The sequence below is a fragment of the Urocitellus parryii genome, chromosome 3 (assembly GCF_045843805.1).
Source record: "Urocitellus parryii isolate mUroPar1 chromosome 3, mUroPar1.hap1, whole genome shotgun sequence".
In the NCBI taxonomy this organism is placed as follows: Eukaryota; Metazoa; Chordata; class Mammalia; order Rodentia; family Sciuridae; genus Urocitellus; species Urocitellus parryii.
Genome location: NC_135533.1, coordinates 2,219,807 through 2,243,396, shown reverse-complemented (window position 1 = coordinate 2,243,396; position 23,590 = coordinate 2,219,807).

Here is a 23,590-nt window from a genome sequence, read left to right as displayed (position 1 = left end):
CTTAAGGAGGTGCCTCTCAGTTTTCTTTTCTGCTTTGCCTCCTGACCGGCTTGATTCTTTTCTCTGACTTTCTTTTTCTTTTTTAACCACAAATCCAAACCCCCTTTTTCCCATGTGGGCCAAGGCAGAATGAAGTGATTGCATTTCTTTGCCTAAGGACTTCCGTGCTAAAAGAATCGGCACAAAGGAACTTCTGCCCTGGACCTCAGGCTGGACAGCCCACTCTGGGCACACAGAGTTTCCTGCAGAAAGGCTAAAGGAAGGGGTCAGACCCAGCCTGGAGCCCAGAGCAGAAAGCCAGCTCCTCACGGGCAAATCGGCACCCCAGCGCTCCCGTTGAAGCCCTCCTACAGAGAACATTCTGGCTGGCGATGCATCCCAGGGAATCCTGTCTCAGACAGAACAGCTGTCAATTTCAGGGCTGCCTAGTCACAGTCTGCCTCGTTTGAAACCCCCAACATATTTAATTAATGATTTCCCAGTGAAGGTCTTAGATTATACAGAAGATGGCGTGTGTTGTGTCTGAGTACCTGTGTTCGCCTGAACTACATTTCAAGTTTCCTTTGTCAGAATCCTTTTTGATGTACAATTGATAAACAAAGAACGCCGTGTATTTAACATGCGTGGTTTGATGAGTTTGGACGTGTGCCAACCCCTGTGATAGCTTCACCCTAATCAAAGCAGCAGACCTAACTGGCACCTCCCAGGGTCTCCTCATGCTCTCTTGGGATTTTGTGTAGTGAGAATGCTTACCCCAGATCTATCCACCTGATTAAGCTCTATGTGCACCTAGAGCTAACTATAGGCTCTGTTTGCAGAGGCTCTAGAACTAATCCATCTCCTGTCACTGATGCTCACAACATCTCAGCAGCCAATTTACACACTTCTGTTGCATCTGCCAGAGTGACCGTCATGGTGGAAGGTGCATGGCAAATACTCGGTCATGGATTCTGGGAAGGGTCCTCAGCAATGTACCTGTATCCAGCTGGGCTTCATTAAGTGTGGCCCCTCTTAGTTGAACTACGCATATGAGACCTCTGATAACTTGCCAGCAATTTACTCTTAATTGCCAGAAGAATATGTAGCATGGAACCAATTCCTTCAGTACCAAATTGACATTTGTAAACATGGAAAAAACAGCATCAGTTAGTTTGTGCAGATAGAAGCTTAACTTTTTAATATTGTCTATTCTGTCAGGCATGAAAATTATCTGAATTTTGCAGAGTTCCAAGGCCTTATGGTTGTCAAAAACATTTATGAAATATGAACTTATACACAAAAAACATATTGAGGAAATCCCCTTAATTAGCCCTGGGATGCTGTTTTTAATTGGACTTGCCATTGGGAGAAGATACCTACAGTTCTGGTTTTGGTTGTGGTTATCAGAGGGTAGAGCAGCTGGTGACCTGTTTGCCTTTGAACCCCTCGTAGCTGTGATTCCACTTTCCCCGACCCCAGCCCCATGGTGAGAACAGCCGACGTGGCAGATGCTACCCACCACGGTAGGTGACAGGCTCACTGTCCACTTCTTAGAGCCATTGCAAGGTTGTCCTTGGAAAAACTGGCTTCCACTCCAAGGAGGCCTGGTTGTTCCCCCTTCCTTACATGATGGTCTGCTCCAGTCTTCATCTAGAATGTCCCCCATGGGCCAAAGGCCAAAGGCCTGCTCCCTTGTGTGATGCTTCAGGGAAGTAGCAGAACCTTTCAGAGGCAGGGTCAATGGCAGGTCCTTAAGGTCAAGGGGCGTGCCCTTGAAGGGAATTTGGAACCCCAGCTCTTTCCTCTTCCTGAAAACAGTGAGCAGTTTTGCTCTGTTGGATCTCCTGTGATGCCTCACTACAGCCCAAAGCAATCGGGCCAACCCACAAGGACTGGAACCTCCAAAACGCTGAGCCAAATCAACCTTTTCTCTTTATAAGTTGATTATCTGTCATATTTTGTTATGGTAACAGAAAGCTGACTAATATACTACTGACCTCTCATTGTTCATGGATGGAACAGTTCTCTAGAGAATTCAGCTGAATACTAAAAAGGACATATAGATTTAATATAAGAATTGAAATGCTCTGATGCATTCCTGACTTCTTGGGGAAAAAAAAAAAGCTATTTTGTTAAAGGATCTTGAAGTTTTAATTTTTTTTTTCCTGATAGAATAACTCAACTAATGTCTTCAGTGTTTTGCAGGCATGGAGGGTGGGAGCAAGGGAAGAGGTAGCTATTTAGAACATCAGGGTATTTGGTCCAAAAACAGGATACCAGAGAGCAAGCTGGCAGCTGCAGGGGCTGGGATGCAGGGGGTCTGCCCTGCCCCTCCCTCTCTTGAGCTGGCCTGGTCTCAAGGCACTCCTCCATTTGAGATCTGGCTCAACACACTCCCCTCAGGATACAGGAGCTCGCTCCCCCGCAGCTCACCCAAGCTGCTCTACAGGACGCCACCCGATCTTTTTTCAACCCTTGGAAGCACCTTACCTAAGTGTTAAGTACTGAGTTTATTCTGTCTTGTCACAATAACATGCAAAGTTTTAAAAATTAAAGGGTTCATGTATATTAAAAATAAAATAAATATATTTGTATTTGACTTGCTTCTTCTCAAAGTCAGTGAAAAAAATCATAGACAGACTCAAACCCTCTCAAAAAGCATGTTTTGAAGTCCTGACCCTGGGCCTCAGGAGGAGCTGCCCTTGGAGGTGGGGTCTTCAGAGAAGCCATGGCATTCAACTGAAGTCCTCAGGATGGGCCCTGATCCAGTCGGACAGGTGTCCCTGAAAGGGAGAGGTTCAGACACAGTACACACAGAGGGACAGCCACGGGACGACTGCAGCCCAGGAGGTCTGAGAGGGGGGTGAGAGCCCTCGAGCCTGGACCTCTGGCTCCACTTCTGTGGTCAGATAACCGTCCAGGTGCCTGGTTGGGGCAGCCTCAGGAGACTCCTGCAAGCTCCTGGGAGTGTGGATGTGTCCCTTAATTGAGCTTCTGCTTCTCTACGAGGACAGTTATGCCATTGTCACCAATTTGTCCCCAACAGAGACATGGGCCAGAATGGAGACACCAGAATAAGGATCCACTGGCCAGGACACTCTGAAACACAGAGCCAGCATCATTCATGTTCCAAGGAGCCTCGTCGTCCTCAGTTTTCTTTGTTCTGGTAAAGACGGGTCTTCCCTAGAGATGCCAAAGGGTGGCAGACATGACCAGAGGACCACAGTGCTGTAAGGCAGATGGGAGCGTGGACTCACGTCCTGCCCCCCTCCCCTGCCTTGCATCTCAACTCTATCCACGACATCGCTCATGCTGGACAGGGCTTTACTCCTCACCACTGTGGGTGGGCGGGGCCTGCGGGGATATGCCGGTGCCCCAACCATGAAGGCACAGCTGGACCTGGCAAGGGTGCAGCCCCACAGGGCTTGTCTGCAACTGCGATGCTCATAGGACCGGTCTGCCGGACACAGTGAAGCCCCTCCAGCTAAGGGCCACAGTGCCACGGTGGCCAGTCCTTCTTGGTAGCTAGTGGCTCTGGTCCTACCTGGAGCACAGCCCCTTCCTTTGGACTGGACTGGGCAGTCTTGCTGTCCTCTGAGGAAAAGGGCTAAAATTAAGCACTTCTGCCATGGAAACCTCACAGGAGGGTGACCAGAGGAAGTGGCCAGACCCCAGGGCAAGTCTGCCTGCAGGTGGAGTGGAGGGAAGAGCCCTAGATCACCATGCGAGCGAGGCCCTAGGGAGTCCATGGGCCACCGTCATCCATGGGACTCCTAGGTCTCCCAGGAGGGAACCAGGCCCAGCGAGCCAGCCACTCAGTCACTGGGGGCGCCCTCAAGTGATGCAGGATGTCAAGCAGCTCCACTCACTGGTCAGCTGGCTTCTCATGGCCACCACTGTCCAGCCCTTGCCCTGAGCAGATCCACATCGCTAAGCAGGAGTGGCCTCGGTTCTCCCCAGGCCTTCTCTTCCTGAGGAGCTCAGAAGGAGATTAGTAGGGGACCCCAGGAGCAGGGGTCGCAGGCCACAGGGTCATCTCTGCCCTCAGCTGTCTGTGCTAGAGATTGTCCTTCCTCACCCTCAGAAATCACTCCAGCAGGCATTGGTGGCTCTGCCTGGCTTTTATGATCCAGTCCTGAGGGTCCGACACTTAGGAGTCACACCCTTCAGTCCAGAATGCCCCACGAGTCCACTCATGTCGTGGGACAGGGCAGGGGCTGAGGTGGCCGTCCGGGCTCTTCTTGCAGCCCTCCCTGCCTGCATTCGGTGGAGCCGCCTGGCTTTCTCCTGGGGCTCAGGGTCAGCTGTTGTGAGCACTGTGACCTCATGCTGTGTTTGCTGGACACCAGGAAGGCGAGTCCCTGGAGGCAGCCAGGCAGCCCACGCCGGCCACACAGGTGGACACTTGCTGTAGCCCCTGGTATGTTCGAGCCCCACAGGGACCAGGACACCCAGCCCAGAGTCCAGAGCTGAGGGTTTGCAAATCCAGATGCTGCAGTGAATCAGCCTTGGGGGCACTTCCGTGTTTGCTGCTTCCTGCTGCCCGGGTGAGCACACCATCTGGACCTGGTGTACAGGCTTTCACCCCCCACGTCCCCAGCTCTGTGCCTGCCACCCCCGCACCCACTCCTGGCTTTCAAAGGAGAGACCTCAGCATGTTTCTTGGTGCTGCTAGGAGCCCTCTCGTCACACACTCCTGGTGGCTTTGGGTGCACCTTCGGCCCTCATGCATCCTCGGGTCCCGGCATGGCTGCTTCCGCCCACCTCGTCACTCTCTCCTCCACCTTCATCCTGACAGAGTCATTTTACTTCCCCGAGAGTTGCCTACCACTGTCCCCCTGACCTTGAAAGGCCATTCCCAGGGTCCTTGCTGGGGAGTGCGGTCCTGTGTCCTGGTAAAGTGCTATCAAGAGCAAACACCGTCAGATCCAGTCCCCGTGTTTCCCTGGCTCCCCCTGACAAACGCCTCCTAAGGCTGGCGGTTCCGTAAGTGCACAGCTTCTTTTTTGTCCATCAGGAAGGACCCTGTCCAGCTCAGTTATGCTGAGAGTTAACCTGCCTGGCGTCCCCTCAGCCTGAAGGGTCAGGCAGCCAGCCTCTGGGATTCCTGTGGTCTTGAGGGAGAGGGGCTTCTGCAAACTCCCTCAGGGGTGGGAGGAGCGACTCTTGCTAGGGGCAGGTGGGTCCTCTGCAAGCCCAGAGGAGCCCAGGGGAATTGCAGAGTCAACATCACCATGTCCATCCACAGGTGCTGCCCCTGGCTTCCGGGTTTTCCCTACCAGGTCCTGGCCATGGGTTCACGTGACCTGTGATTCATAAACTCTTAGGATCTCTGGCCTGCTGTTTGGCCGTCCTTCCTCTCTTTTTAAATGACTTTGTATTTCCACTGAGCCATTGACTTCTTGCTCATATCCCAGCCTCTCATCCTTCTGCAGCAGGCCAGGACAACTGCGAGACCAGCCAACTCCTCTGTCTCTTGGGCAAGTTTTCAATTGCATGTGCCCTGCTGGGACTTTTTCCTCCACCAGGACATTTTTCCAGGTCACAGCCAATGACATGTTTGGAAACTTTGTCTGCAACCTGAGCCAGAGACTCTCCCTGACAAGTCCACAAGCAGGTGATGTTTGCTTGCCAAGAGAGGAGGCCTCCTGTCCTCAAGAGGTTTTCACCACCGTGACCCACAGACCCGAGAAGAACTATTTTAGGAGGAAAATTTATGCAGTGCTCATGGTTTCAGAGTCTCAACCCATAGACAGCCAGCTCCGTTGTTCTGGGCTCAGGTGAGGCCGAGCATCACGGCAGAGGAGTGTGGTGGAGGGAAGTGGGTCTGGACATGGCTGCCAGGAAGCAGAGAGAGGGAGGGAAGGACAGAGACTTAGAAAGAGAGGAGAGAGAGAGAGAGAGAGAGAGAGAAAGAGAGAGAGAGAGAGAGAGAGAGAGAGAGAGAGAGAGAGAGAGAGAGAGAGAGAGAGACACACTAAGCTCAGCTACTGGGGACAAAACATACAGGGTCAAAGCACACGGGGGGGGGGGGCACCTCTCCAGCCACACCCTCGCTGCCCACAGTTGCCATCCAGTTAACCCCTATCCGTGACTAATGCACCCATCAGATTAGGGCTCGTGACTCAGTCCTCTCACTCTGAACTTCCTCGTGTTGTCTCACACTTGAGTTTTTGGGGGACACCTCAGATATGAACCACACCACCCTCCCCAACCCTCTCTTACCATCTCAGGCCACTCTTGGTACCATGTGCATAAGTCGGGCTCCTCCAAGAGGCAAATGCAAAAATGTGAACAAGCCTTCTGATATTTTATTAGAGAAAACTCCCAGGATACAAGAGGAAGAAGCCAGCGAGGCAGGAGGGACAAAGACTCAGGGCAGGTGTGGCCCCCGGTGAAGAGAGGGAGGGAGGATGGAGGTGGCATATGAGACCACGGAGCAGGGAAGTCCGAGCGCAAGGAAATCCTGTGAAAGCTATCCACCCCAGGCCCCCCTCGTTCTCAGTGGAGAAACACTGAAAACATTTACTCTAAAAACTGTAAAAAGACACCATTTCATTCAACACAGTCCTTGGAACTCTAGCCAGAACAATGAGGCGAAAGAGAGAAATAAAGAGATATGAAAAGAAGAGCTCAAACTATCCCTATCTCCAGACGACATGGTTTTTGTATTTAGAAGACCCCAAAAAATCCACCAGAAAACTTCTATAACTCATAAACAAATTCAGCAAAGTAGCAGGATATAAAATTAACACCCATGAGTCAATTGCATTCCTGTAGACCAATGACAAATCAACTAAAAGAGAAATTAGGAAAACTACCCCATTCACAATAGCCTCCAAAAAATAAAATACTTGGAAATCAATCTAACAAAAAAGGTGAAAGACCTCTACAATGAAAACTATAGAACACTAAAGAAAGCTATCGATCAAAACCTTTGAAGATGGAAAGATCTCCCGTGTTCTTGGATAAAGCAGAATTAATATTGTTAAAATGGCCATAACTATCCAAAGTTCTATACAGATTGAATTCAATTCCCATTAAAATTCCAATGATGTTTTTTCATGGAACTAGAAAAAGCAATCATGAAATTCATTTGGAAAAATAAGAGGCTCAGAATAGCCAAAGCAATCCTTAGTGAGGAAAGTGAAGCAGGATGCATTACGATACCGGAACTTGAATTATATTACAGAGCAATAGTAACAAAACAGCATGGTATTGGCATCAAATCAGACATGAAGACCAATAGAGCAGAATAGAAGATACAGAGACAAACCCACATAAATACATTATCTCATACTAGACAAAGGCACCATAAACATACTTTGCAGAAAAGATAGCCTCTTCAACAAATGGTGATGGGAAAACTGGAAATCCATATGTAGCAGAATTAACATTAACCCCCATCTCTCACCATGCACAAAACTCAACTCAAAGTGAATCAAGGAGCTAAGCATTAAACCAGACACCCTGAACCTACTAGAGGAAAATATAGGCCCCAATCTCCATCACACAGGCCTAGGAACTGACTTCCTCAACAAGACTCCTAAAGCGTACGAAGTAAAATCAAGAATCACGGTATTGTGGGACTGTCTGTCTTTCTTGAAATGCCTTCTTCACGGTGGCTGAGGGGGCACTTTCTCTTGCTTCTCCTGTGGCCTCTGCGTCTGTGTGCCGCAGTCTGGCTGGGCACAAGATCATGAGCCATTCACAGCTTTGTAGATTCAAACAGCAATTCTTTATTTCCGAACTCACACCAGCCTCTACACACGTTCTGGGGAAATCCAAGTTCTGCCTGCCAAATTCACCTACTCCACCAGGCTTTCCATCCCAAAATACTTTTTTGAATCCCAGGAGAACTCTAGGGGAACTCAAGGATCGGGCGTGCCTGAGGCAGCAGGATACGCCCTATTCCTAGCAGGAATAACCTTAAACCTGGAACCGCCCTAAACCCAAGGACAGGATACTCCCTAAAACCTGATCAGCTCTAAACCCGGATCCGCCCTGGTCCTTGAGCAAGATCACCTTACTAAAGCATACATGCAATGTCACAGCGAATGTCCAAGGCAAGTCCATTTCCACGAGTCCTTCCTCTAAGCAACATGGGGTACACTGGCAAGGAAATTTTGATGCGTCATACCTACTTGGCAATGGCCCTCAGCAGATATGCTTCTTTGCGGCTGGCCTGTCTTGCTCTGTGGCTTGTGGGCACAGCTGAGCGCCCCACAGCTCCAGCCCTCCGAGTGGCTGCAAGGCTCGCGTCTTGCTCCTCTGCTCAGGAAGGGCAGCTTGCCCCTCCAGCCGCCAGGCCAACAGCCTGCAGCCTCCCTTCACTCCTCGCTCGTGGCGCAGTGCCACACCCTGGTTCCGCCTTCTGGTGTCACCCCTGGGAGGGTAGCTTCTCACTCCACTGCTGCGTCCCATGCTGACCTTGTGTTGGGTCTTCTTAGCTCCTATTCAAATAGCTTCTCCTCTGTCTCCCCAGTTCCCACTCTGGGCACCAAAGGCATGTTCTCTTCTTAACTGCAGGTGACCCTTTATGGACAACTAGCTGCTTCCTTTTGGGCCCAGAGAAAGAGCCCGATGGAACTTTATTTTTTTTTATTTTTTTTTAAAGAGAGTGAGAGAGGGGGGAGAGAGGGAGAGAGAGAGAGAGAGAGAGAGAGAGAGAGAGAGAGAGAGAGAGAATTTTTTTAATATTTATTTTTTAGTTTTTGGCGGACACAACATCTTTGTTGGTATGTGGTGCTGAGGATCGAACCCGGGCCGCACGCATGCCAGGCGAGCGCACCACCGCCCAAGCCACATCCCCAGCCTGGAACTTTATTTTTATTCATTTATTTACATGTGGTGCTGAGAATCCAACCCAGTGCCTCACACATGCGAGGCAAGTGCTCTGCCACGGAGCCCCAGCCCCAGTCCAGAGTCTTTCTTATGGTCCTAGGACTCTATTTCGCCTACCCTCGATCTCGCTCCCTTATAGACAGACCTGTCTCCTCCGTCCTCTCCCCGCTCCCTGGGCTCCGGCAAGGTGGCCCTCCTGCCTTCTCCACAGACCAGCCACTTCCTCTGAGCTCCCAGCACCTGCTTTGCCTGCCACCTGCATCCTGTTTCCCCAAGTTCCTGCTATTCCTTCCTGTATTTCCTTTAGGTGTTGCTAAAGAATCCTCTTCTTCCCAGTCACCATGGCTGAATTCCAAATCCACGTCCACCTCAGCACTGCCTACACTGCACCCAGTCACATCGTTCTCAGCGCCATTCCCACCACCATGTCTCCCATGTTCATATCAGCTGTCTCCCCACGCTGCAGTGTTGCCTGGGCTCAGAGCTTCTTACACCCCACTAATGCTGCCTTTCCAGCACCTTGGACAGCACCAGTTGCAGCCGGGTCCACAGGGGTTGCCCTGCACTGAATGCAATGGTTGAGCTAGAAGATGGTGCTGTCTGCTTAAATTAAACCAAAGGAAAGGGGCAACCTCCAAAAATGAAAGATAAAAACAGATAGATGGACAAGCAAGACCTCAGACTATATTCTTAAGTGCAGAGCTTATATACGTACAGTGTATTAAACAAGTCACCTGAAGAAAAATTCACTAAGGTAAAAACTTTTCATCCATGACATGTTTATGAAAGTACATATCCAGTACTGCCCAATTTCAGTGTGACAGAATATTTTGCCCAATTTCTTAAACTGAGCTGGTTTCTGCATTTCTGTACAAGGTATGAAGCCCTGAGCAGAAGTGACAGTTTGAAGAGCAATGAACAAAGCAAAAATTGCTTGTTGTGCTGCCAAATGTCTATTCTTAAACAATTAGGGTTTCCAGATTTAGGGAATAAAGATATGGGACACTCAGTCAAAACTATATTTCAGAAGAATAACAAGTTGTGTTTTCAACCTAAGTGTAGCACATGCAATGTTACATAGTTACATAAAATAAAGTATTTGTCATCTGTCTGAAATTCACATTTCTCAGGGCCTTCTATGTGTGATCTGGAGCCCTCTAAGAACCAGGGTCACATGCAGCATAGAGGCCAACGAGATGTCCCCACACAGGGGGTCATTGTCCTACCCTTCATCTTTCCAGCGGTCACTAGTGTTGTGGAGAGACCACTTGGACCTCTATCCCACTATACAAGGAATTCACAGGCGATTTTCATTTTGGGAAAAATTCATGTATTTGTGTTCATTGAGCTGGAAAAGCAAAGAGCTGAGGAGGGGGCAGGGCTGTGCCGCTGACCTGGTGGGACGTGATTCTAACAAAGGAGCCGGTCTGCCTGCCACCAGACACTGCTGATCCAGGTGGGGTTCAAAACCACACCTCCCTCCTGAAGGGAGTCTGCTGGTGTGTTTCTGGGGCATCTGCACACCCCAGAGCACCTCGGTACCTACTCCCCTGGGTCCAGACACTTGCCTGCTTTGCAATTCTCTTTTTCAGTAATTCTCAAAGTTTTTGTCCCATGACCTCTCTGTACTCTTAAATTAAGATGTCTGAGGACAAAAAAGAGTTTGGCTTAGGTGGGCTGTGTCATTTGCTAGTCACCAGATCAGAATTAAAATAAGAGCATTTAAAAGCATGTCTATTAGTTCATTTAAAATGATAAAAGGTGATTAGCCATTCCATGTTGATACAGATGAATTATCTTATGACAAGTAGCTGTATTTGTAAAACAGAAGAAAACAGTGCAGGGGTTGGGGTTGTTTAGTTTTTCAAATCTCTCAGCATCTGGACTAGGAGAAGACAGCTGGGCCTCACCTCGGCTTCTGTGCTCAGCCCGGAAATGCCTGGTTCAACGGCGACCGGGGAGGGAAGGCTTCACAGAGATGTGAAATGAGAGAGGGAAGCGGAGTTTAACAAGCTCTTAAGAAAATGTGAACACTCCTCCTAGACCCAGCACCAACAAGAAGAAAGTGGTGATTCCGTAAAGTGGGAGTGGAAATCGACAATGAGAAGAAAGAAAGCCAATGACATCGGTGTCGGTGTCTGGTGAAGTAAAGCTGGCCCTGTGGGCCTCCCTGAAGCAGGGGTCTGGACGCGTCATCCTGGCAGCTCTCAAGAGTGGACGAGATGGAGAACCAGCACATGGTCAGCGGCTTCCTCTTTTGCAGAGCTCGGAGACCCACCCTGGGGCTCGCATCCAGTCTTCTCCTGCCAAATCCTCTGCCCCCTTCCTGTGCCTCAGGATCCTCCTTTCGTTTATCATGGCCTGTGCTGATGCTATGCTGTTTCTGGAACATTCCTTATGAACACCGAGCACTCCACCAGCACCTCACATGAACACCTGTGCAAGTTCTCGCCTGCACGTTCGGAATGGTCCCTGGGTCTTCTGTGCCTCCAGCCTGGACTCTCTGGAATTTCTGTCATGAGTAAACCCCTTTTGAGATACATGTTACCTATTCTACTTACTTATTTGCTTTTCACTTTTAAATGGGTTCTCCTAGAAGTTAATTTTGCCACCGAGAGACCCTGAGCTGCGTGACACAGGGTCGAGCTGGCTTTCTCCACTCGGCATCCGGGGTCCTTACCACAGCCCCAGCACCAGGAGGCACCGACCAAGACTGTGACATGAGTGAGCCATGATTTAATTTTAAAAAGTCTAGAAGTTCACGATATCAAAATGAAGGAAAAGTGCACGATTTGATTCAGTTCTCCACTCAAACTTTCTCATCTCTCCCTCCAGGACCTTTTAAAGGAATTAATTAAAACAAAAAATTAACACCCCCTCCCCCCCAAGAAAACACACTTTGATATCAACCCCAGATTACTTTTTCTTTCCTGATATTTTCTTGGAATACAAATCAAGGCTGTGCTCAACTCTTCAGAAGTGGCTGAGAGCTTTGAGTCATTTCCCTCGTCTTGGTACAGCACAGAGCGATCCCCTCCACGTGCTTCTGAGCTGTGATTTTAGAAGAGCTTCTCAAATACAAGCTGCTCTAGCCCCGCCTCCTGCCCAGGGCTCGGGCGATGTCTGAGGGGTGGCCTGGGGAGCTGGCCTGGGTGGACGCAGCCCCCCGCCCTCCCCAGGAGGAGGACCCTGCCGCTGCTCCAGCTCTGGGCCACCTCAGTGCTGGTGCGAGGACAGGGAGGACAGCAAAGCACCCGGCCCACTCCCCTCTTGCCCTTGTCTTCCAGTCTCACTGTTCCATTTTAAATGCCCCCACAGGGACTTTTCCCAGGGGACAGGGACAGCAGTGAGCAGCGTGTGCAGTTCCCTGGGCTTCCCAGTCGCCTTTGACCCTGGGCTTTCACGGCTAAGCGGGGAAGCCCTCCACAGCTCCTGCTTCCACTCTGCGGGCATGAGGCCACCTCCTGCCAGGAAGCCATGGTCCCAGGCTGCTGTGCCAACCCCCAGGGGCGAAGCGCCACCCTCCCCCATGAGCACCCGGGGGACCCGGAATCGCTTGCTTTCCACTGGGGTGCTTTACGGCTCTGAGTCAGCCTGGCCTGTAGAGGAGAAGAGTGAATGCCCCCAGCCAGCGCCATGGGACCGACCGTCTCCTCCGTCCAGGTCTCCCATCTGCCTCACATTTCCCCCACTCAGCGGCACCTGCCTCCTGCCCGCACGTGGGACTCTCATTATAGAAGAAGGTTTGTGAAATGTGGTGCCCGGGCCTGCGGCACACCTGAGAACCTCTGAGGGGCTGATCCTGGACTTCCCCCAGAAGCACAGCCTGCATGGGCAGAGTCTGAAATCGGGTTGGAAGAAAGAGTCTGAAATCGGGTTGGAAGAAGCCTTGGGCGACTCTGATGCAGGAGGGTGCTTGACAGCGGCTGCTGCAGGCACTGAAACCGCTGAATTAAAATAGGAGCAAATAAGACTCAGAAGAAAGCCGCCCAGAGAAGATGAGCCACTGAGCCTCGCCTGCCCCCCACCCTCGGGTGCTGTTGGCTTCTCGGGGTCTGTGGCCCAGGTGCACCAGGGAAGCGGCCTCACCGTTGCTGGGGTGGGCTGTGACTGGAGGCTGCGCTGAGTCCTGGCCTCCCCTTGGATGGGCCTGGAGGCGGGTTTCTAGCCCCGTGGCCAGGCCCTCTTCTCTCCGTCGTCCGTGGATTCTGGACATTGTGCACGTTCCTGGCAGGGGCTGCTCCTCCTGTTCACTGTTCTCCAAAGGGCTCGAGCCTGTGCTCTTCTGGGGAGAAACTGGGGCCAGAGGGACATGAAAGTCCCTCTCCAGACATGTCTGGATTTGAGCCCAGGGAATGTTGGCACAGGGCATCAGGAAGTGGGGACCACTCCAACTGCACCTGTAGGACAAAGATGACCTGGGGGGCACTAAGATCCAGATACCAAAGGACACTGAGCTGGATGCTCCTGTCCGTTCTCTGTTCAGCTTTGAAAATTCAGACTTGGTATTAGAAACCACCTCCCGCTCTGGCCTATTGCTTCCTGAGGTGTGGCTTGCCAGAAAACCCTGGAGGGGCAGACATGTCTCCTGGGTACAAAGCACAGTTCTCTCTGGACAACAGGTAAGGTCACACTTATGGGGGCTCTGCCCTGGCTTGTCCTGGTCACTCCCCAGGGGCCAGGCTCACAGCTCCTCTTGCCAGCAAGAGCTGCGTCACTTGACTGCTAACATCTTTGGTGGAAAGTTTAAGGGAGGCTGTGAGTCAAGGACTGGGAGGACCTCACTCGCTCCTCGATGCAAGACAGAGACCACAGGAAAGTGCAGCCATTTCCAGCAAGCGCTGTTCATTACCATCCAGTACACCTCCGTTTGAAGGGATGGCATCCTAGTCACCAGGTAACACCCTCCCGGGAATGCAGGCACAGGACTCAGTGGGGTCAGAGTGAAGTGGGGTGCTGATAGAGAGGGGGAAGGGGGTGGAGGGAGTCTACAGGTCTGCGGGCTGAAGGGCAGCTGAGGATCTGCATGGACTGGATGGTGGCCTGCTGCGCTCAGACTGCCCCTTACTTTGGTGACACTCCAGCTGGTGACATTGTGTCTGACAAGGAGAATCTGAAACAGAACATCCAGTGGTTACCAACCTGTGCCTCTGCACTCCCCCACACTAGTTACCTTGTATGGTAGGCATTTTGAATTGACAGAGGAATGGCATTTCAGATCTCAAAAACAGCTTTAAAACATGAGTTTCTGACCACTGTGCAAACAGTCAATCATCCAGAGTATTTACTGAACAACCACTGTGCTGGGGCTGAGAGTACTGTAGAGCGGTCTCGCCTTTAGCTATGGGGCAATTTGCTGGGGACCTGCCCAGTGATAAGCAGTGACAGCCAGAGTGGAAGTGAGTGGACTGAGCCCATTGGATCAGAGGGGCCTCACCAAGCGTAATGTACTCTCCCCTCCTCCAGAGCACCTCCTGCACCATGCACTGGCCCCTCTCAGGCTGCCTTGCACTTTGCTGTCACCCAGAGTAGGATCTGGAGGTGCAGAAACTCAAGAGACCCTTCAGGAGGCTGCGTGGGGGGCTGTGCAGGGGGCAGTCACTTCCAGACCGACTGTTGGTTTTACTGGTGATCGCGGTGGAGAGGGGTGGGTGGGCGCAGGCACTGCTAACTTGGCAAAAGACTACAGATGAGAAAAGAGACTCTAAACCCTCAGGTGACCTCCCACTGGGGCTTGGGTGGGAGAGGCCAGCAGGTCCACACAGTGTTTGGCTTTGCGTATTTTACCTCTTAGAACGGACACACTTAGCACTGTCTCTGAGGACAAGTCCAAGCTATGGGACTCTCTTAGGGGCAAGAAGTGAGCACGGAGACTCTCCTACTTTGTAAATCAGGAAATGCAGAAATCCAGACTGGATTTCTGCATTTCCTGATTTACAAAGTAGGAGAGTCTGGTGAGCGTAACTGTGAGATTGGTGAATGTAACTGTGCCCAGGACTCATCAAAGCCATGATGAATCAGAAGCCCTCAAATGACATGCCACCTTATCTTCCAACAGGACCAAAGCTCCTAAGGTCCTCATAAGGAAATCGTTGAACTTGACTGAAAACTCACAACATTGAGATATTTTTATTGCCTGAGAAGCATTTTGGTGTATGAGGGGTTTGGTGTAGACACGGTTACTCTGGTTTCTGATATGTGCGGAACAGTACAAATTTCCCCATTTACTTCAAATTTTATTTCTCTTTGTTGATTGAAAGGAGTGTTTGGAGGTGGCTTCCTGGGCAATTCCTCTGAGCACCATCAATGTTGTCTATCATCACAGGAACGCAGGAACTAAGGCCTTCCTCTTACAGGGGGAGCTAGAGGCTTGACAGGCCCATGACTTAAAAGAAAATAGTCATTTATCCAATTTCTCCTTTGTTTATAGTTCTACAGTCCTCTGTCTCAAGAGGGGTAAAATTTGGAGTGAAGAAAGATCTTTAAAGATTAACTGAAGCTGGGCACAGTGATGTTCACCTGCAATTCCAATGACTCAGGAGGCTGAGGCAGGAGGATCACAAGTTCAAAGTCAGCCTCAACAACTTAGTGAAGCCTAAAAAACTTAGCGAGACCCTGTCTCAAAATAAAACATGAAAAAGGGCTGGGGCCGGGGATGTGGCTCAGTGGTCAAGTGCCCCTTGGTTCAAAATCCCTGATACCAAAAAAATAAAGAAATAAAAAGGAAAAGAAAGGGCCCCAGTAACTGTTGTAGGACCAGGACTTTATTTGCTAAACAGTTTTTTTTTTCCTCCTCTATTATTCTGTTCAAATGTTCAGCGAGATGAGGAAACTCTGGAAGAGGGGGGAGTTTCCATTCTGATTTATAGTTTATTTAGTAAGTTAGTTTTCTGGGTGAAGCTCATCAACAAAACTGGCAGAAGGGAAATGTGCCTCCCAGATCCATGGGGCCAGCGTGCAGTCTGCCTGCCTTCTCAATGACGTGAGAGGTCTGCCTGCCTTCTGAATGACATCAGAGGTCTGCCTGCCTTCTCAATGACGTGAGAGGTCTGCCTGCCTTCTCAATGACGTCAGAGGTCTGCCTGCCTTCTCAATGACATCAGAGGTCTGCCTGCCTTCTCAATGACATCAGAGGTCTGCCTGCCTTCTCAATGACGTGAGAGGTCTGCCTGCCTTCTCAATGACATCAGGGGTCTGCCTGCCTTCTCAATGACATCAGAGGTCTGCCTGCCTTCTCAGTGACGTCAGAGGTCTGCCTGCCTTCTGAATGACATCAGAGGTCTGCCTGCCTTCTCAATGACATCAGAGGTCTGCCTGCCTTCTCAATGACATCAGAGGTCTGCCTGCCTTCTGAATGACATCAGGGGTCTGCCTGCCTTCTCAATGACATCAGGGGTCTGCCTGCCTTCTCAATGACATCAGAGGTCTGCCTGCCTTCTCAATGACATCAGAGGTCTGCCTGCCTTCTCAATGACATCAGGGGTCTGCCTGCCTTCTCAATGACATCAGAGGTCTGCCTGCCTTCTCAATGACATCAGAGGTCTGCCTGCCTTCTCAATGACATCAGAGGTCTGCCTGCCTTCTCAATGACATCAGGGGTCTGCCTGCCTTCTCAATGACATCAGAGGTCTGCCTGCCTTCTCAGTGACGTCAGAGGTCTGCCTGCCTTCTGAATGACATCAGAGGTCTGCCTGCCTTCTCAATGACATCAGAGGTCTGCCTGCCTTCTCAATGACATCAGAGGTCTGCCTGCCTTCTGAATGACATCAGAGGTCTGCCTGCCTTCTCAATGACATCAGGGGTCTGCCTGCCTTCTCAATGACATCAGAGGTCTGCCTGCCTTCTGAATGACATCAGAGGTCTGCCTGCCTTCTCAATGACATCAGGGGTCTGCCTGCCTTCTCAATGACATCAGAGGTCTGCCTGTCTTCTCAATGACATCAGAGGTCTGCCTGCCTTCTCAATGACATCAGAGGTCTGCCTGTCTTCTCAATGACATCAGAGGTCTGCCTCTGCTTCATGCTTTTGCCTTTCACAAGACTGTGCAGGGCCTAATTCACTTCCCTAGGCACAACTTTGGCTGATTTTCTGTTTCATTCCATCTCTGGAGGCATATTTGGAGCTCAAGATCCTTTTCATGGTCTCCCCGTGAAGTACATAAAACCATTTGGGGCCCTAGCTGTATAAATCATTATAAATCAGGGCTTGCAGGATCATAGGCACCAAGAGGACTTTTTAATTCTCCTATAGATTTTGTTTGGGCTTTGGGGGCTGGAAACTTTTTGACAGTGGCTTAACTTGATGCAGGTTTAGTTGCTCTGAGGCAAGGTCCTTGGATCACTGGAAGATACTTTCTTAAAGAAAATCTGGTGTTGAGGGGTGTTCAGGAAGAAAGGGCCAGGGATCAAGGGGATCAGTGGCTCATGTTCAGGGTGGTTAGCCAGTGAGAAGAGGGGCACGCGTCATCAGGGGCTGATCCTGTCATGTCAAGCCTTTGAGAAGTTTAGCCTGTGCCTCTCATTGGCAGGCTTCCAGAATCCTGCAGAGAAGCCATCTCAGAGCCATTTCATCCTTCAGAAATCCCTGCCTGCCAATCCAAAGATGCGTTCCAGTGTTTTTGAGAGGTTATAGGACCTCCTTTCCAAGGGCACCTCTAATTTTTTAGCTGAGTTTCTTTCGTTGAGGCGGGCATTACCACTCCAAATTACCCTTAGTGTCCATTATCCTCATCTATTTTTCTAGAGGAGCATGAGAGTCTTAAACACTCAGAAAGCCAGAGATTTAGAAGAAAGATTTTTCATTGCTTTGAGTGACCTTCAGTTCCCCCAGCCAGCCAACAACTGGACCACAATTTCTGAAAAGCCTCAGCCACAAACTAGTGGAGCTGCTCCAATCCTGAGTCGCCCATCCCGGGGTAACAAGTGTAATGAAACAATGGGCTTTAAGCCACTGAGTTTTGTTGTAGGACAAGTGATACCCGGGGAACTAACTCCCCAGCGAGCATTCATGGAGGTAGACTTCGACTTACTGATTAAAGTGGGAAAGGGACCTGCCTAGTGTAAAAGGGAGAAGACCCAGCTCACATTGGGGACAAAGCCAATCCCAGTGCAGTCTCACCCAATACTGTGACATGGTGGTCACAGACAAACATTCTGCAGCCCGGGGGCCACGCCTGACTCACAGGAGTGCAGATGGAGCTTGGGATTGTCCCTTCCAGTCCCCCTTTGCCAGAAGCACTGTGCCCTTCTGCCATTGTGTCCAGATGTCACAGCACACTGGGTGTGGTCGGGAATCTAGAGATATTTAATCTACCACAGAAACTCGTGGCAACGAGGGAAGTAATAGCAGTCTTCATCTCTTAACGGCCAAACGCAGACATGAATCGACCATGTTCTGCACCCCAGAAAGGAAAAGAAAGAAAGGCAAAACCCGGGAGTGCTGTGGGGAGGGGTGGCTAAGCCAGGCTCCCCTGAGAGCAGAGAGCGGCCAATGACCTGGCGAAGCTCGGGCCACCCATCCGCATCAGGCTTCCCGGGCAGCGTCCTTGTTCTGCATTTCAAGTGTGGTGCCGCAGTTTCTGTGGGTGTGAAAATCACGGGACCTGGTCTATGTGAACACAGGGCAGGTCACAAAGCCTTCCCAGGCACAGGGACATGTGGTTCCCTCCGTCCCTCTTCTAAAGCCGCCTTCTCAGAGCGCAGAGCTCAACATCTGAACCCGACATACACAACATGCAACATGAAAGTGATGAGACTACACCCTGTATGATTGTAACAAAATAATTATGAACTTCTAATTAAGTAATCGTAAAATTGTAATGCATTTTTACATGAAATCAGTTATAAATTAACTAAATAATTATGAGATAATAGGATATAAAATCATAATATATATTATATAACATAAAAATTCATTTGTGAAATATGGACTTTTCATAATTTTGCTTATTTGGTAATCATTAATGTAAAGCAATAGTGATTTTAGGAAAGTTTGTCATGCCACAGGTTTTAAAGGCAGTTTTAGATTCGGACCAGGTTGTGGGGAGAGTGCAGACAGCACCTGCGTCTTGACCCACGTGCACAGCCTCCCACACCTCAGCGCTGCTCACAGAGGTGCTGGGGTCCCGCAGGGCGCCTACGGCACAGTGTGTCACCCTCACCTGGACTTCACTTTCTGTGTCAAACATCCTGTGTTTTTGACAAATATGTAAGGACATGTATCCACTTCATCATACAGAAAAGTTTCATTAGCCTAAAACTCCTCTGTACTCCATCTATTCACTCCCTGCAGAGGTGATCTTAATAGTGATAAACGAAGCCTTTTGCACTTATGTCACACACGTTCAATTGCAGACAAGTAGGATTAGGCTGGTTTCTGTGACACAGACCTGACTCCTGAGGCTAACTGTAGGCTTAATAGACCCAGCCATGTTACATGAACGTTAGAAACAGGGTTCTGATCTCATGCAGACCTTTAAATGAAACAAACTAACAAACAACGAAGTCTTGCACTCTCAAAGTAGAATTAACACCCCTCAAAGTATTCCATGAAATAAAAAAGGAGGGAACCCTTCCAAACTCATTTTATGAGGCTATTATAACCCTGATACCAAAACCAGACAAAGACACATCAAGGAAAGAAAACCTCAGACCAATATCCCTGATGAACATAGATGCAAAATCCTCAATAAAATTCTGGCAAATCGCATACAAAAACATTAAAAAGATAGTGCCTCATGATCAAATGGGGTTCATCCCAGGGATGCAGGGTTGGTTCAATACATGGAAATCAATAATCATAATTCATCATATTAGTAGACTTAAAAACAAGAGTCATATGATCATATCAATAGATGCAGAAAAGCACTTGACAAAATACAGCACAAATTCATGTTCAAAACACTAGAAAAACTAGGGATAGTAGGAACATACCTCAACATTGTAAAAGCTATCTATGCTAAACCCAAGGCCAGCATCCTTCTAAATGGAGAAAAATTAAAAGCATTCCTGCTAAAAACTGGAACAAGATAAGGATGTCCTCTTTCACCACTTCTATTAAACATCATCCTTAAAACTCTAGCCAGAGCAATTAGACAAAAGAAAGAAATAAAAGTGATAAAATAGGTAAAGAAGAACTCAAGCTATCACTATTTGCTGATGACATGATTCTATATCTAGAAGATTCAAAAAATTCCACCAGAAAATTTCTAGAACTAATGAATTCATCAAAGTAGCAGGATATAAAATCAACACCCATAAATCAAATGCATTCCTATACATCAGTGATGAATCCACTGAAAGAGGAATTAGAAAAACCACCCAATTCATAATAGCCTCAAAATAATAAAATACCTGGGAATCAATCTAACAGAAGAGGTGAAAGTTCTCTACAATGAAAACTAAAGAACACTAAAGAAAGAAATTGAAGAAAACCTCAGAATATGGAAAGATCTCCCATGCTCCTGGATAGGCAGAATTAGTATTGTCAAAATGGCCATACTACCAAAAGCATTACAGACAATGCAATTCCTAATAAAATCCCAATGACATTCTTTATAGAAATAGAAAAAGCAATCATGAAATTTATTTGGAAAAAAAGAGACCCAGAATAGCCAAAGCAATCCTTAGCAAGAAAAGTGAAGCAGGAGGCATCACAATACCAGACCTTAAACTATACTACAGAGCAATAGTAACAAAAATTGCATGGTATTGGCACCAACATAGGCTTGTAGACCAATGGTACAAAATAGAAGACACAGAGACAAACCTACATAAATATGGTTATGACTTACTAGAGAAAGATGCCAAAAACATTCACTGGAGAAAAGACAGCCTATTCTACAAATGGTGCTGGCAAAACTGGAAATCCATATGTAGCAAAATGAAATTAAACTTCTCTCACTCTGCACAAAAATCAACTCAAAGTGGATCAAAGACTCAAAGTAGAACAGAGACCTGCACCTAACAAAAGAAAAAAATAGGCCCAAATCTTCACCATGTTGGCCTAGGATCTGACTTCCTCAGCAAACTCCTAAAGAGCAAGAAGTAAAATCAAGAATCATCAAATGGGAAGGATTTAAATTAAAAAGGTTCTTCTCAGCAAGGGAAACAATCAATACCATGAGGAGAGCACCTACAGATTGGGAGAAACCTTTACCACATGAACCTCTGATAGAGCATTAATCTCTAGGATACATAAAGAACTAAAAAATGTCCTTAACATCAAAAAAACAAATAACACAATAAGTGGGCTAAGAAACTGAACAGATACTTCACAGTAGAAGAAACACAATTGATCATCAAATATATTAAAAAGTGTTCAACATCTCTAGTAATTAGAGAAATGCAAATCAAAACTACACTAAGATATCATCTCACTCCAGTCAGAATGGCAATCATCAAGAATACAGGCAACAATAAATGTTGGAGAGGATGTGGAGAAAATGGCACACTCATACATTGCTGGTGGGACTGCAAATTAGTGCAACCACTCTGGAAAGCAGTCTGGAGATTCCTCAGAAAACATGGAATGGAACCACCATCTGACCCAGCTATCCCACTCCTAGGTTTATACCCAAAGGGCTTTAAAATCAGCATATTACAGTAATGCAGCCATTTCAGTGTTTATAGCAGCTCAATTCACAATAGCTAAACTGTGGAACCAACCTAGGTGTCCCTCAATAGATAAATGGATAAAGAAAAGGTGGTATATATACTCTATGGAATATTACTCAGCTTTAAAGAAGAGTGAAATTATGGCATTTGCTGGTAAATGGATGGAGCTGGAGAATATCAAGCTAAGTGAAATAAGACAATCCCAATCACAATAAGGCAGGAGCACCAGAGAAGAATAGCATTAGCTTAGATTAGGTAGAAGAAAGTGATGGGGGTGGATGAGAGGGGATGTGGGAATAGGAAAGATAGTAGAATGAAACAGACTTTATTACTGTATGTATAATGTGACTGCATGACCAATATGATTCTGCAATATGTACACTAAGAGAAATGAGAAATTATATCCCATTTGTGTATGATATATCAAAGTGCATGAATGCATTCTACTGTCATGTATAACTAATTAAAACAAATTTAAATTTTTTAACGAGTCTTGCAATAGGGCTGGGGTTGTGGCTCAGTGTTTGAGCACACAGGTATGCATGAGGCACTGGATTTGATTCTCAGCATCACATAAAAATAAATAAATAAATAAATAAAGATATATTTTTTAAAAGTCTTGCAATAATTTTAAGCAGACAAGATCTCCAAGGCAGTACAAATGTCCTGGACATGCTTCCCTCAGCCTCCCCTGCCGACGACTCCCCTCACTAAGGTACAATTGTCTAGATGGGAAACTAGCACTCACCTCATTAAGTCAGCTACGGGCTTCATTCAGGGGTTTTCTGTTTTCTGCTGAATGTTTCCAGGAGGGACTGTGGGGCTTTAGGTAGCAATTATTCCTCTCCATGGCCTCCTCCAACCTGCGACAGTTCCTCAACCTTTGCTGGTCCTTCCTGCCCTTGACTCTTTTTAATAATAATCATCAAGTGTTTTATAGATTGCCCTTCAATTTGGATTTTTCTGATTTTTTTCATGATTATATTGAGGTTATAGATCTTGGGAGGAATTGTTGCAAGATGAAACACTATTATCATCACGTGCTTGAATTGTGCATATTAGGGATTCAAGATCCTGAGGTGTCTCATTACTAAGTCAGCGACCAAAGCCATCTCTTGGTTAGGGGGCTACCTTCAAGGTCACTCTCCTATGGAGGTATTATTTTCCCCTCTGCAAGTGATAAATATTTTATGGGAGTTACTTCAAAGCTATGCAGATATCCTTTTCACCTTAATCTTCTGCTCACTAAGTTCAGCAATCATCAGAGGACCTTGCAGCAACTATCACTCCAGGGTTCTAGTGTGGATTCTGTATCCTGCCACTCCCTCCTTGTTCATTGTGATTCTACAGGGAAGCCTTCTCCTTTCTCCTCCAGTCGCTTATTTATTCAGTCACTTGGATCTGACAGCGGAGTCACCTGTGTTTATTTATACCTGGACTCACAATCGAGCACCGTCAAGGGGGACGACCTCTTTCTTTGATAGACAGGTAAGGGAAGGCCTTGTCTGTCTGGAAGAGGAAAGAATCACAGAGCGAATGAAGGTGTCCATGAGGAGTCATGGTCTTGGCCTGCCAGGAGAGCTGGTTTCTTTCTTTCTCAGGTTCCCCTGGGTGGTCACTAGGGGCTCTTGCAAGGTGGCTCCTGTCATCTGTGTACAGCTCCTGTCTGCCGTCCTCCACTTCCCTCCCTTCTGACCTCATGAGATACTTCAGAGCCATCCTCGGGTTTCTGGTAGACAGTCCAACGCCGACACCCACGTCCCCCATTCCCGTCTCAGGAAGAACACCACACATGGTGGCAGATAAAAGAGTATTAGAGGTTTTAAAAATGCCCTGAATGCTTGGTATTTTCATTTGAAAGTTTTGTTTCAAAATGGAAATTGGTTTCTATTTAGATGGGGGGAGGTGAATTACCAGTAGGTCACCTACGTCACTGTCATGATGGCTTAACAGCTGACATGCCATGTGGCGGTAAGAAAAGCCTGGAGAGGGCCAACAGGGTATTTGGAAGGGACGGCCACCAAAGCCTTCTGTACTGATGGGGTATGTCCCTGGTCATGAGCAGTGATTGGGGTGGAGGCTCTGGGTGTAGGGAACGGCAGAGGATCCTGCGGTGGGACGTCTCAAGGTCGCCAAAGGGAACCCTCCAAACT